This window comes from Mastomys coucha, unplaced genomic scaffold, assembly GCF_008632895.1.
Source record: "Mastomys coucha isolate ucsf_1 unplaced genomic scaffold, UCSF_Mcou_1 pScaffold14, whole genome shotgun sequence".
Taxonomy (NCBI): Eukaryota; Metazoa; Chordata; class Mammalia; order Rodentia; family Muridae; genus Mastomys; species Mastomys coucha.
In genome coordinates, this window is record NW_022196896.1 from 75156083 (window position 1) to 75167531 (window position 11449).

An 11449-nucleotide genomic window follows, 5' to 3' on the forward strand; every position below is an offset into this window, starting at 1 on the left:
AGCAGAACAGGACCTTGTCTGACCAGAACAAGCTCATTTCTATTTATAGCAGTTAGTGGAGCATAATGGTTTACATCTGTAATCTCACCTTTGGGAGGCTGGGGCAGGACAGTTGCAGTGAGTTCAAGGCCAGCCTAGATTACTTAGTAAGAGATCATGTCTTGAACACTGTATTTGTATCTCTTGGTGACTGGTGGATGAAAGGGGCAAGAGAAGTCAGAAGTAGCTAGAAAAGCTAGCTGACAAAAGCATTTTCCAAAGGTTCCGCTTATTTAAATGTTTAACTCATAACAGAAATCCATTTATGAGTTATGATCTATTATTGGCACTGGAAGCTAACACCTGTATCATCATCCTGCCTAGTTGTTGAGTGCTTTGTCCAGAGAGATGCTTTTAGAAACTCAGGCGGTGTTTATCTTAAAAAGTTGCCCTGGCTTTGTGCACTCACTTATGCAGTTCAAACCATGCTGCCTAGAGCAGGCTACCAGAAACACAATCCCAGAGGAACTTCCTAACACCCAAGGCCTTGAAAGTATGAATGGCAGGGAGGGAGACTGAGCTTTTTCACTCATGGTGCTTCTTCCCTCCCCATCTATTGTCATCCTCCTGTTCCTCACTCTTAAGTTAATCGCTGATACAGCCTCACCAAATAGCCCAAACTCAAACTCATAGACATCTTCCTGCCTCATTCTCCCAAGCCCTGGGATTAACTTATGAAAGCCTTTCAACCCAGTAAAACATGAAGCTTTGGTTTATTTTTTCTTCCTAAGGATCATTTGGGCTGCTACTCCATAGATCATGTCACAACACTACATTTTGAAACTAGAAACCTTACAGCAAAAGAGGACATTTGGCATTTTTCTGTCTGGGGTACCCTGTGTGAGGCCATCTACACTCCTTCAAAGCAACATATGCCTTGGTAGGGTCCTGTTTACTTGTAAACCACAAAAAGCATCTCCTCATGGCTTAGTAGTCAGGTGTCAGAAATGGAGGAGCTTTATGAATGTTCTCTGTCAGAAATGGAGGGGGAGTGGCTCAGGAAGGGAGGGGCATTAGCTGGGGTCACTAGACATAAAGAACAACTCCACTTAGATCTGAGCTCACCTCTTACCATTTCCTCGGTCACAAATTAAGTCTGTGGAATCTAAGTTATTAGTGGCAGGGAACTCCTGCCTCTCCTCGTTGCCCTCTAGCCTGCTTCACCAGGTAACTGGAAAAGGTTTCTAGAATAAATGGGAACTTTAATCTGTGGCTTGATATCTTGTTCTAATGTTTAATCTTCTCTCTCAAAGTAGCCTCTTTTCAAAGGGGATGATCCCCAGGAACTCCAGAAATTACTATGTTTATTTTCTCTTAATCCTGTAGAAAAGTATTTTCTTTCTCTTTGGGATAATGAAGATAATATATAATGCTTTATTGAATAGCTGTTGTATGTCAAGAGCTGTCTTAGCACCTTACATGCACTAATTTATTTAAACCACGTTGCCCACATGACATAAATGTTATTATCCCCATTGTACAGACAGAAATTCCAAATATTGGAATATAAGTCTGTTTGCATATACATTTTCTCTTTCTATGAAAAAACGAGAAAGGCATTCAATAAGAAAGACAAAATTTTGACTTGTTTCTAAGCAAACTTCATAGTTTACTCAATAGTAATCAAACAATATAAATTAATAAAAAAGTGGATAGTCAGTCCTTCAGGATTCTGGCACTGTGCTAAAAGTATTACTGTATAACAGTATATTCAAGTAACTCTTAAGACTCACATAGGTATGGAGTTGTGGATCTTAAAACTGAGATTAAAGAGAAACGAAAACTGTCCACCAGGTGGCACTCTTCCCTCCAAATGAAGGGTGTGGGTCGGAACCCTTGGGATTATGTTCTCAAAGATGCTGAAGATTCAAGTGCAGGATGGCCTTTAAATTCCTAGGCTGAGAGCTTTTATTGAGGTGTACTAAGGAGCAAGACACCCTCAAGTGAACTCTACCTTTTCTGCTAATAGTGAGAATATGTTTGGGTACAAAGCAGTCAGCATGGTGTAGACTCTCCACTGTAGAGGGTGGATGGAGGGCTCAGCTTCAAATTCAATTTTAGTGCAGTTTTCTTCTGATCATAGCCCTATTGCTCACAGTTGTAGGACCTTGGGGACCTTAGGGCCCTCACATGAGGGACAATCCTTAGACCTACTCTATTCTTCTTTGCACGAAGTTATGTTAAGGTAAGTCTGTAGCTGACTGTCAAACACAACAGCAATTTCTCTTGGCTCAGAATATACTATTGAGGACAGTAACTTTTCTAAAATGGGCGTTTACTACATCAGAGCAAGAGATACTAGTTTTGCATCTCCAGCTAGCTAGCTAGTTCCAAGCTGAAGACCTAGGGAGGAAAATAATGAGAGAAATGTAAGAGATTTTTAAAAGTAAATAATTTAAAAATTTTACAAAGGAAGGCAAATCAGATGGGTTTGCCTGGGTCTGAGGTCAGGGAAGGTTTCTAAGACAGAGTAAGAGAAAGGGAGCCACCCTGGGCCCAAAGGCTTCCAGTTGCAGGTGAAAGAAAGGATATTTTCATGGGCAAGAAAGCAGTTAAGTTCAAACATGTGAGCAAAGTCCAGGGACAGGGGCTCAAGGGACCACGTACTAGAGAGAAGGGCGCTTCAGAGAGTTTTAAACAGAGGCATCATGTAATATTGCTCAAAGAAGAGCAATTTGTTTGCTTTTTGTTTTGTTTTGTTTTTTCCAGATAAGATTTCTCTTTATAACAGTCCTGGCTACCCTGGAATTTACTATGTAGATCAGGCTGTCCTCGAACTCACAGAGATCCACCTGCCTCTGCCTCCTGAGTGCTAGGATTAAAAGCGTGTGCCACCACCCCGGGCTAAGAAGAGCAATTTTTTTAAAGAAAATTAGTGAGAAGCAGGAAGGAGACCTTATTCAATGTGGGAACATTTTGAAAAGAGACAAAGAGATACAGTGACTTCCCTTCCCAAGTATATCTTCTTTAGTTTCCTGACAGCTAGGAAAGGCTTAAGTAGAAGGAGCGAGCTCTACACAGTTAAGCAGTCCAGTCAACGTGAGGTCCCACTCAGCGCCGCTCTTGGGTAAGGCCAGCTGACAAGGGTGTGAACTTTTCAGGAGACAAGTTCCTCTTCTGGCTGCCCTTGTGCCCCAAGCCCTTCCTTCTCCCCACATGAGATTCCTGAGGATATTTCTGTTTCTTGGGGTCCATTGTTTCAATAGTCTGGTAGTTGAGGGACAGGGGCACGTACTTCTTTAAAATGATTTCCTTCCTGCCCAGATGGTTGTTACATTTTCCTGGTAATACGTTTAAGAAGCATCATGAGAACCCAAATGAAGACCCTGAATTGAAGAAGTGAGATAGATGGGGCTGGAAACACTGCTTGGGAGTCTTATATTACTTCAGCCCCAGAATGAAGGCCCATGAACCACAGAGGCAGGAAAAGGATGGATTTGAGAGGCACGGTAGATCTGTCGACTGGACAGGCTTGGTAGACTAGATGTCTGAAGGGTGGAGTCAAGGGTTGTCGTCTCCCAAGACAGAATCTTGTACAAGTAGCAGTTTGGGAGGTAGGACCCTGCGTTCGTTTCTAGGTGAATTTTCAGTTCAAGAGGACCAGTTGAGTCCAGGCTGCACCTTACTCTAAGTTACTCCATATTATATACAACAGAGGTTTCCCAAGCTGTGCCCTGGCCTCAGAAAATCCATTTTACAAATAGCTTTTGGCTCAATTTTGAGGGAAAAGAAGACTTTGGCCCTTGGGTGTACCCACATACCACACCATCTGTCAGTTACCACTTGTGTAACACAAGCTCATAAATGGGAATTTATTCCCATTTATTATTATTTATTTATTATTATCCCAATTATTATTCCTAGGAATAGAGGGTGCTGTCACCTATTTTATTGAGGTGAATTGAGGGTGGGTATGGGAGGGAGTACTTGAGTGCATTAAAATCATATCAGGAGCTGGTCAGTGGTGCCGTATGCCTTAAGTCCCAGCACTCGGGAGGCAGAGGCAGGGTGAATCTCTATGTTTGAGGACAGTCTGGTCTACAGAGTGAGCTTCAGGACAGCTAGGGCTACACAGAGAAACCCTGTCTAAAAACCATAAAACAAACAAAGTGGCCTGTTTTGTCTGGGAGCTTGAACATGTTTTCAGCTAGGCAGGAAAAGCTTCCCTCTCTGCTTGGGCCCATCCAACTGTGGTTGTGGGGTGTCGAATAACAGCAGGCTGTAGGTCCAAGGACAGGCTGCATAAGCACCTGGGGTTCTCCATTCATGGCTGCAGCTATGGAGTTCAAGAGAACTTACCATTATTAATTGATTTGACGTACCAGAATAGTAATATTCATATTTATGGTAACTGGTACAAAATATGTCACATTTTACATTTTTATTCCAGGAGGTACTGGCACTGATGAAGAATCCAAAGCTAAGGAGGCTTGCTCTCCAGGAACTGAGGGTCATGCCTGGAGAAATGGTACCACTTCCATGTTATGGAAACATAAACTTCAGCTGATCACTTCTTGTGCCTGACTCTTGTACAAACTCGTTGCATCCAGTCCTTCAGAGGGGACTGTGCTTGCCTGACTACTCTTACCAGATTGAGTGAAGCCCGTCATTTTCTCAGACCCATTCCACTAGGACCTGCTTCAGATCACAGCAGCCCACAGCTTCCTTCAGCATCTTGAATGTTCATGGAAACAGTTGCAAAAGAATTTCATTTTTTGTGTTTTCTCGTAGTCTTTTAGAGCTTCTTCATTTTGAAGCCAGACTGTGGGCATCTACTGACTCAGAGAATAAACACGTGTCTTTCTGAGTTGAGTTCAAAAGGTATCAAACCTACAGGGAATAAAGTGTTCTCAAGCAAAGTTAATGGTCTCAGCAAACACCAGGACACAGGAACAAGATTTCCCACCGCAAAGGGTCAGTTGATGGATCAAGTGCAATAGGCTCTGCTGACTGTTAGAGGGGAAATCAAGAACATCAGCTGCCAGTTTGTTTCCAATGAGGACAACAGAACCCTTGGGTGATCAGGGTGACTGCCCCTAAATGCAGGTAGAGCCTGAGAAAGACTCCAGATGCTTGAAGTAGCTATAGAGTCTGCCCACAGAATCTGTCCTGACTCAGGAGGGCTGAGGCTGCATCCCAGGGTACCTTATCCAGCTTGACATGGGTGGGAGAATGGTTCCTGTGTACCCATAAACAGCACAGATTTTTCTGAAGTGCTCTGCACAGCCCCAGCCTCACCCTAGAGATGTACAGGGACCTCAGAAGACACTTCAATAGCAGGGACAGGCAAGAGCCCTTCCGAAGCCCTTGATATGTGACCAGTGTCCATCCAATCAGCCCTTTGGGTTGCTGAACCTCCAAAGACCAGAAGAGATGATAAATCTATTTCCCCTTGCTCCCCATCTTTTCCCTTTCAAACTTAGAGCTCATAGAAAGTGAGTCCCCAAATTGTTTCCACCACTCAGAAAACTTGAATCTGACATTCAGAGTAGATTTTTTTTTTGTATTGTTGTACCATTTTGTTGCTGAGAAATAATACATCTTTTGCACATTTGAGTTTGTGGATGGAGATTGGTATTCCACACATGTGTAGTAGTTATCTTTCCCTGCATTAATGACTGGCGTCCACTGTTCAAAAGAGGTCTCCCTTTGTGAGAGGAAGCCCTACAGCATAGCATGGGCAGAACATCCAGTTATTCAGTTTGACATCATTTGGAACCTGCATAATATCCCTAGTTAGTCATTTTTCACATTAAGTGATGAAAGACGTTTGTCCAGTACCTGTCTGTCTTAGTCACTGTTTTGTGGCTGTGAAGAGACACCATGACCAAGGCAACTCTTATAAGGAAAAGCGTTTTAATGGGAGGCTGGCTTACAGTTTCAGAGGTTCAGTCCATCATTGTCATGGTTAGGAACATGGCAGCATGCAAGCAGACATGTGCTGGAAGAGTAGCTAAGAGCCACATCCTAATCCAGAGGCAGAAAGAAGAAGAGGGAAAGGAGAGAGACTGGGCCTGGCATGCACTTCCTCTAACGAGGCCACACCTGCTCCAATGGGCATGCCTCATAATGCTTGTAATCCTTTCAAAAAGTCTCAAACTGTTTGGAAGTCTTTTCCAATTCTCTGCTGACTGAGCACTAATGTATATGAACCAATTGTGTCCATTCTTTTCCAAAATCTTCACACTATCATGGTCAAGGTCATACTTAGGTGTTTTCCTTGGGACATAGTCCATCACGGGACTTCTTACTAGAAACAGAGATATGTTGTAGCTGAGTGCATTGAACATACATACATTCTCTTTAACACAATATTTGCAAAATGTCAACCCACTCCAAAAGCAATCCGATAAATAACAGGTACAACTGTTGTTGTTACAGAAGTACCATGCTTCATTAAAATTGCTCATATCTCCCTCTATGGGCTGTGATTGCCTGGGTCATGACCATGTTCGAACAGCTTCTCTAGTTCTCCCAGTTCATGGAAGACTAGCAGTTTGTGTGAGCTTGCTGGAAGAGAAACCAACTATGGAAAGTGCCAGACCAAGTGTCTTTCTTCCACAAGTCCTTTATTGTCCCTGAGTGATCTAGGGAAAACTCTAACTGTAAACCATGACCATGCTAGGCACTGGTCACCTGTGCCAGGCCAACATTCCATCACAGAGCTACATCACAACATCCAAGCTCTCAACTCTTCCAACCAACATTACAAGGCTATTTCTACCTTCACCCAAAGCTACCAACATTCAATGAGCAGTTTGCATGCGTCCATTTTTGTTCCAGTGTTTTACATGTTATTCAAACTACTTCATGAATTAGACTATGTGTCCTCTTTAACAGATAAGGGAGGACTAGAGAGAGTTCTGTGGGCTCTGGGATTTCTGAGACTTTTTCAGTTTTCCAGAGTGCATTCTTAGACCTTCATCCTCTGTTTAACTGCCTGGACAGGACGTGAAGAACACAGACAACCATGTGTTTTTCTTTCTTTTTAGTATAGAATTCTTTTCAAAGAGTCTTTCCTTTCTCTTCTAGAGAAATAAACAAGAGAAATTCCTGCTTCATTAGTGATTTTACCCCTGCTGAGGGCTCCAGACCAGGACTTGGGAGGATCTTCTCCCCGCAGAGCCCTGTTCAAAGGAGCTGGTGAACACCCTCTACTGAGAGTCACAGCCGTAATTATTGATATGAAAGTCGATTTGTAAAACATTAAAAATAGAAGTCACATCACACTTTTGAAAAACTTTGAAGCCATCTGTAAGGTCAATAAAATTAAGACTGGACGACACTCTGAATAAAAAATGAACTGGCTCCAAAAAAAGATCATTTCATCCCAGGTGATCCACACTACAACATTACTGTCACTTACTATTTACTCATGTCTCCCACATGCAGGAAACATGTTTTTAAAAAGACAAGTTTTAAAAATAAGAAAGGCCATTCAGTTGTTTTATTTCCAGACTCTACACTTGTTTCTACTAACCAGAAGTCTTTGACTTGGGAAAGTAATTTAATTTTCCTCCCCCTTTCCCAAATGTCCTAAAAGTCCTGTATTGGGATGGGAAACGTTTTTTCTGAATCCCAGAGGAGTTCTCTTTGACTAGGAAGAGCTAGCCGGAGCATGCGCTGAGATAGGCCCGAGGAGTGTACCTCAGAACAATGTTTTCAAACATTCTACGCTTACTTTTTTCACTATAACTACTGCGGCCCTGTGGTCAACAACAAGTCACCCCAGAGGGCACAATGCTGTGCTCCTTTCACAAACTCTCTAAAGATACGAATTCCAACTTTCAAAGAACTGCATCATGCTCTCCGAAGTTATCCCTAGAGCTTTGTAGAGTGTACTTCCAAAACAGAAAAAGCAGAGGCTCTTTATTATTAATATATTCTAATATTAGCTTGAGAAAAAGTGTTTCTTCTGTGAGGCACTAAGTTAATTATAAGGAGAAGAGGGTGTGGGGGAAGGTCTATGTCCTTGAATTATAAAATTTCTCTCATTTCCCCCATAAGATTCCGGTAATGGTATATCTAAAATGCATCATGCAAGAAAACTTCTTCGTGTAATGGAATTAATTATTCTCTTATCTACCAATAAGAATTTGCATATGAGCTATGAGGTTAACTTTTAATAACAATTTAATCATAAAGTTAGGCAGTACCTGATTAGAGAACCTTTCCATGGGGAAAAAAGATACTTTGAAAAATATTCTCTTTGTGGAACTTTCTGCTGAAGCTGAAGACAAGACTGTTTCTGTCTTCAGCTTTAGAAGGAGAGGAGGATCTGTGTGAATGAAATAGAAGTGTAATGTACTTAAAGTATCATGCCTTACCTTAGTTCCATGTGCGTAGTAGGTGCTCATTAACTAATAATGCAGGTTGCAGAATGGTTCTTGTTGTTTGGGATCATAGGGGCTGTGTTTAGAACCACGGGGAACACTCCAAAACCAAGTCTTATTTAAGTCCATTACACGTGTCCATTTCTCACTTCTCCCTTCGTTCTGTGAACCCTGAAATCATGTGTTAGGATCTGTATTTGGGAAGACAGGCCCAAACATCATAATCAGACCTTACAAACGCAACACAAAGAGAAAATGTAAAACCAAATCAGAGGCCAGTCAATGTGCTCACGTAGTGTCTTTGTGACTCGGCCTCTGGAGACACCAAGCTAGGATAGATTTGACATGAGAGGCAGCATGGAGCCTTCTCTAGGGACTCCTCTTGAACTCTGACTTAGCTCCAATGGCTAATTGGCTTAGCCTTCCTCATCTGACAAAATCAGTTTTTAAAAACAGAACCAGAGGAGGGCCATAGGTCTGGAGTAAAGGTTATCAGGATAGTAAACAAATTTCCTATGCCTTCTGTTGACAAATGCTCACTGGGGCAGACCTGGCTTTACCTGTTCTCGGCTGCATCTGCTGTGCGCATAATAGGCTCATCTAAAGTGCAGAGTTTGCCTTGAGATAAGAGAGTGTAGGGTGGATTCCGTAGTGCAGCGATGACCATAGAGTCCTCCTTTCTCCCACCACTCTGCTCTCTCCTTTATTACCAACCTAGTACCAGTTTTGCTTTATAAATTGAGTTAAAAGTGGAGGATGGTGGGGTAGTAAGTCTTGTTCACCTTATTCACTAACACTAGACAATTTCCACTTCATCATTGCTTCTATGACAGGGAGCTGTGACTGCCTGGTTTTTTGTATTGACACGGTGCTGGCTTCTACATAGTTGTCGCTTTACAGAGCAGTGATAACTTTGTTTTGGTGAATGAAACTTCCCCACCATATAGAAGGAGGAAGTGGCAGACCACTCTATTTGTTGTTCTCGTTCCTGTTTCACATCTGCCCTCTGAATGGTACACTTGTGAAAGGAAGTCCCAGACCCAGACACTGTGGCCATCACACATCAGATTTTAAATGTCTAGCTTGCTGGATTAGAACTTACACTGAAGACCCTGATGTTCTGATGTTACTGCATAGGCAGTGAGGAACTCACTTTTCAAGTGTGTCTACTGGTATTGCACAAGCTATTACCCTACTCATTCACCACTGAGACAGGATCCTACAGAACAAGGGCATGGCACAGAGCTAGGCCGCTCTGTAGCTAGATGGCTTATCTCTCTCAGCTCCTCTAATCAGTCTTAGGCAGAGCTGGGTGACTACAGCAGAATTAAAGAGCCATGGGGTGCAACCCCAGCTGACCTCATTCCATGCTGTGCAGGCGGTATAAATGTGGCTATAAAATCTTGAATTGCAACTCTAGGCCATGTCATAGAAGTATGACATGACTGGTCACAGGAGCAACAGACTTGTCAATTAGAAGGGAGGTAGCTCTTGTGGGAGGAGTGTGTCTGGTAATCTTTGAATTAAGAATCAGACACAATGTCAAAGGCCATGGCCCAAATTAAAAGAAGGCCATGGCACAGGGAATGGGTGGAGAGAAGCCCTCTGGTGCTCACAGAAGAGCATTCCTACAGTGTCCCATGGATGAAATGCCTACAGGGTCTGAAATCGAATCAATTTTAATATTGTACCAAACACTATTGAATATTCATGCCTTCTAAATGAATATTTTTACACATCTTAGATTCCAGAATTATATAATATATGAATTATCCATTACTACATAAAATAAATTATCCTAGCTCAAAACAACAAACTTACGACATTGTTTCTGAGTATCAGTAATTAAGTAGTGTGTCTAGATGGTTCCCTCCCAGAAGGCAAGTGCTGGGTGCAGAGTCAGGCAGTCAAGGTTTTCAAGATTTGAGATAGCTGATTTAAATGATCGCTGTCAGGAGGCTGTTAAGTCCAAGTTGCATGTACCCAAAGACCACCAAGAAACCAATTCCAATGTAAAATATGTAAAGGTCTTTATTATGAGCAAGGGCTCTCAAACTCTCACCATAGCAGTGGGTCAGAGTGAGAGCCCTGAGTCTAGGGGTTCAGGATTTTTATTGCGGATACAGCAAACTTGGGGCATACATCCATATGGGTCAGCAAGTTAATATTTTAAAAACTGCATTTGTGGTGTAATCTGTAGGCACTGAAAATAAGAACAAAGCTACCCGACAAACGGTACGGATAAGTTACTTATTCTCTGCAGGATGTCTTATGTTATCTATATGCTATTGTAGCCTCACTGGCTGTTGCTAAGGGGGATGGATGGGTTGCCATAGGATGCTTGCTCAGGAGGACTCTGATTCTCTTCCTAGAACTGGAGTTTAGCCTCTGGTCTCAAACAAAATGGGGTTTCTTTTAAAAAAGAATTGGTTGGGCTTTACAAGGCCTTAGTCCCTCAACCCATGGACCTTTCCACGTGTTGACTGAGCATCCTCATGATATGACATCTGCCTTTCCCTAGAGCAAGTGACTCAGTGGCAAGGCGCAAGCTCCAGTGCTTCTTTATAGTACTCTTAAAAGACACACCCTTCCTTCTGCCAGATCCCATTCATCGGGAGGCATGACTGGGTCAAGTGTGGGTGGAAATCAGCTTTGTCTTTTGAAAGAACTGTTGCAGAATGTATGGACATTCTTTAAACCCTGCCTTCACATGCAGCATCTATCCAGGGTGTCAAGAAGTCCAGTATAGTCAAGGCTGACTACAGAATTTGAGAAACCCATTGCAGAATAAAAATGTAGAACTCCTACATAGGCAGTGGTAATCATTTCAAGACAGTGACGGAACATTCAATCAAGTGTTGCATGCTCAGTGCTGGGTACAGTGACCAAGAGGTGGGCTTTGAATCCCAGAGCCACTGATTAATAATTGGTCATTCTCAGGAAAACAATTTAATATCTCTGAACCTTAACTTCTGTTTCCCTAAAACAGTCATGCTTAGTTAAGTTTCCTATCAGTTCTTCTTCTTAGAACAGCGAATGAAGTCATTCCTTTGTGTGGCTTACTGTGGGCACTTGGT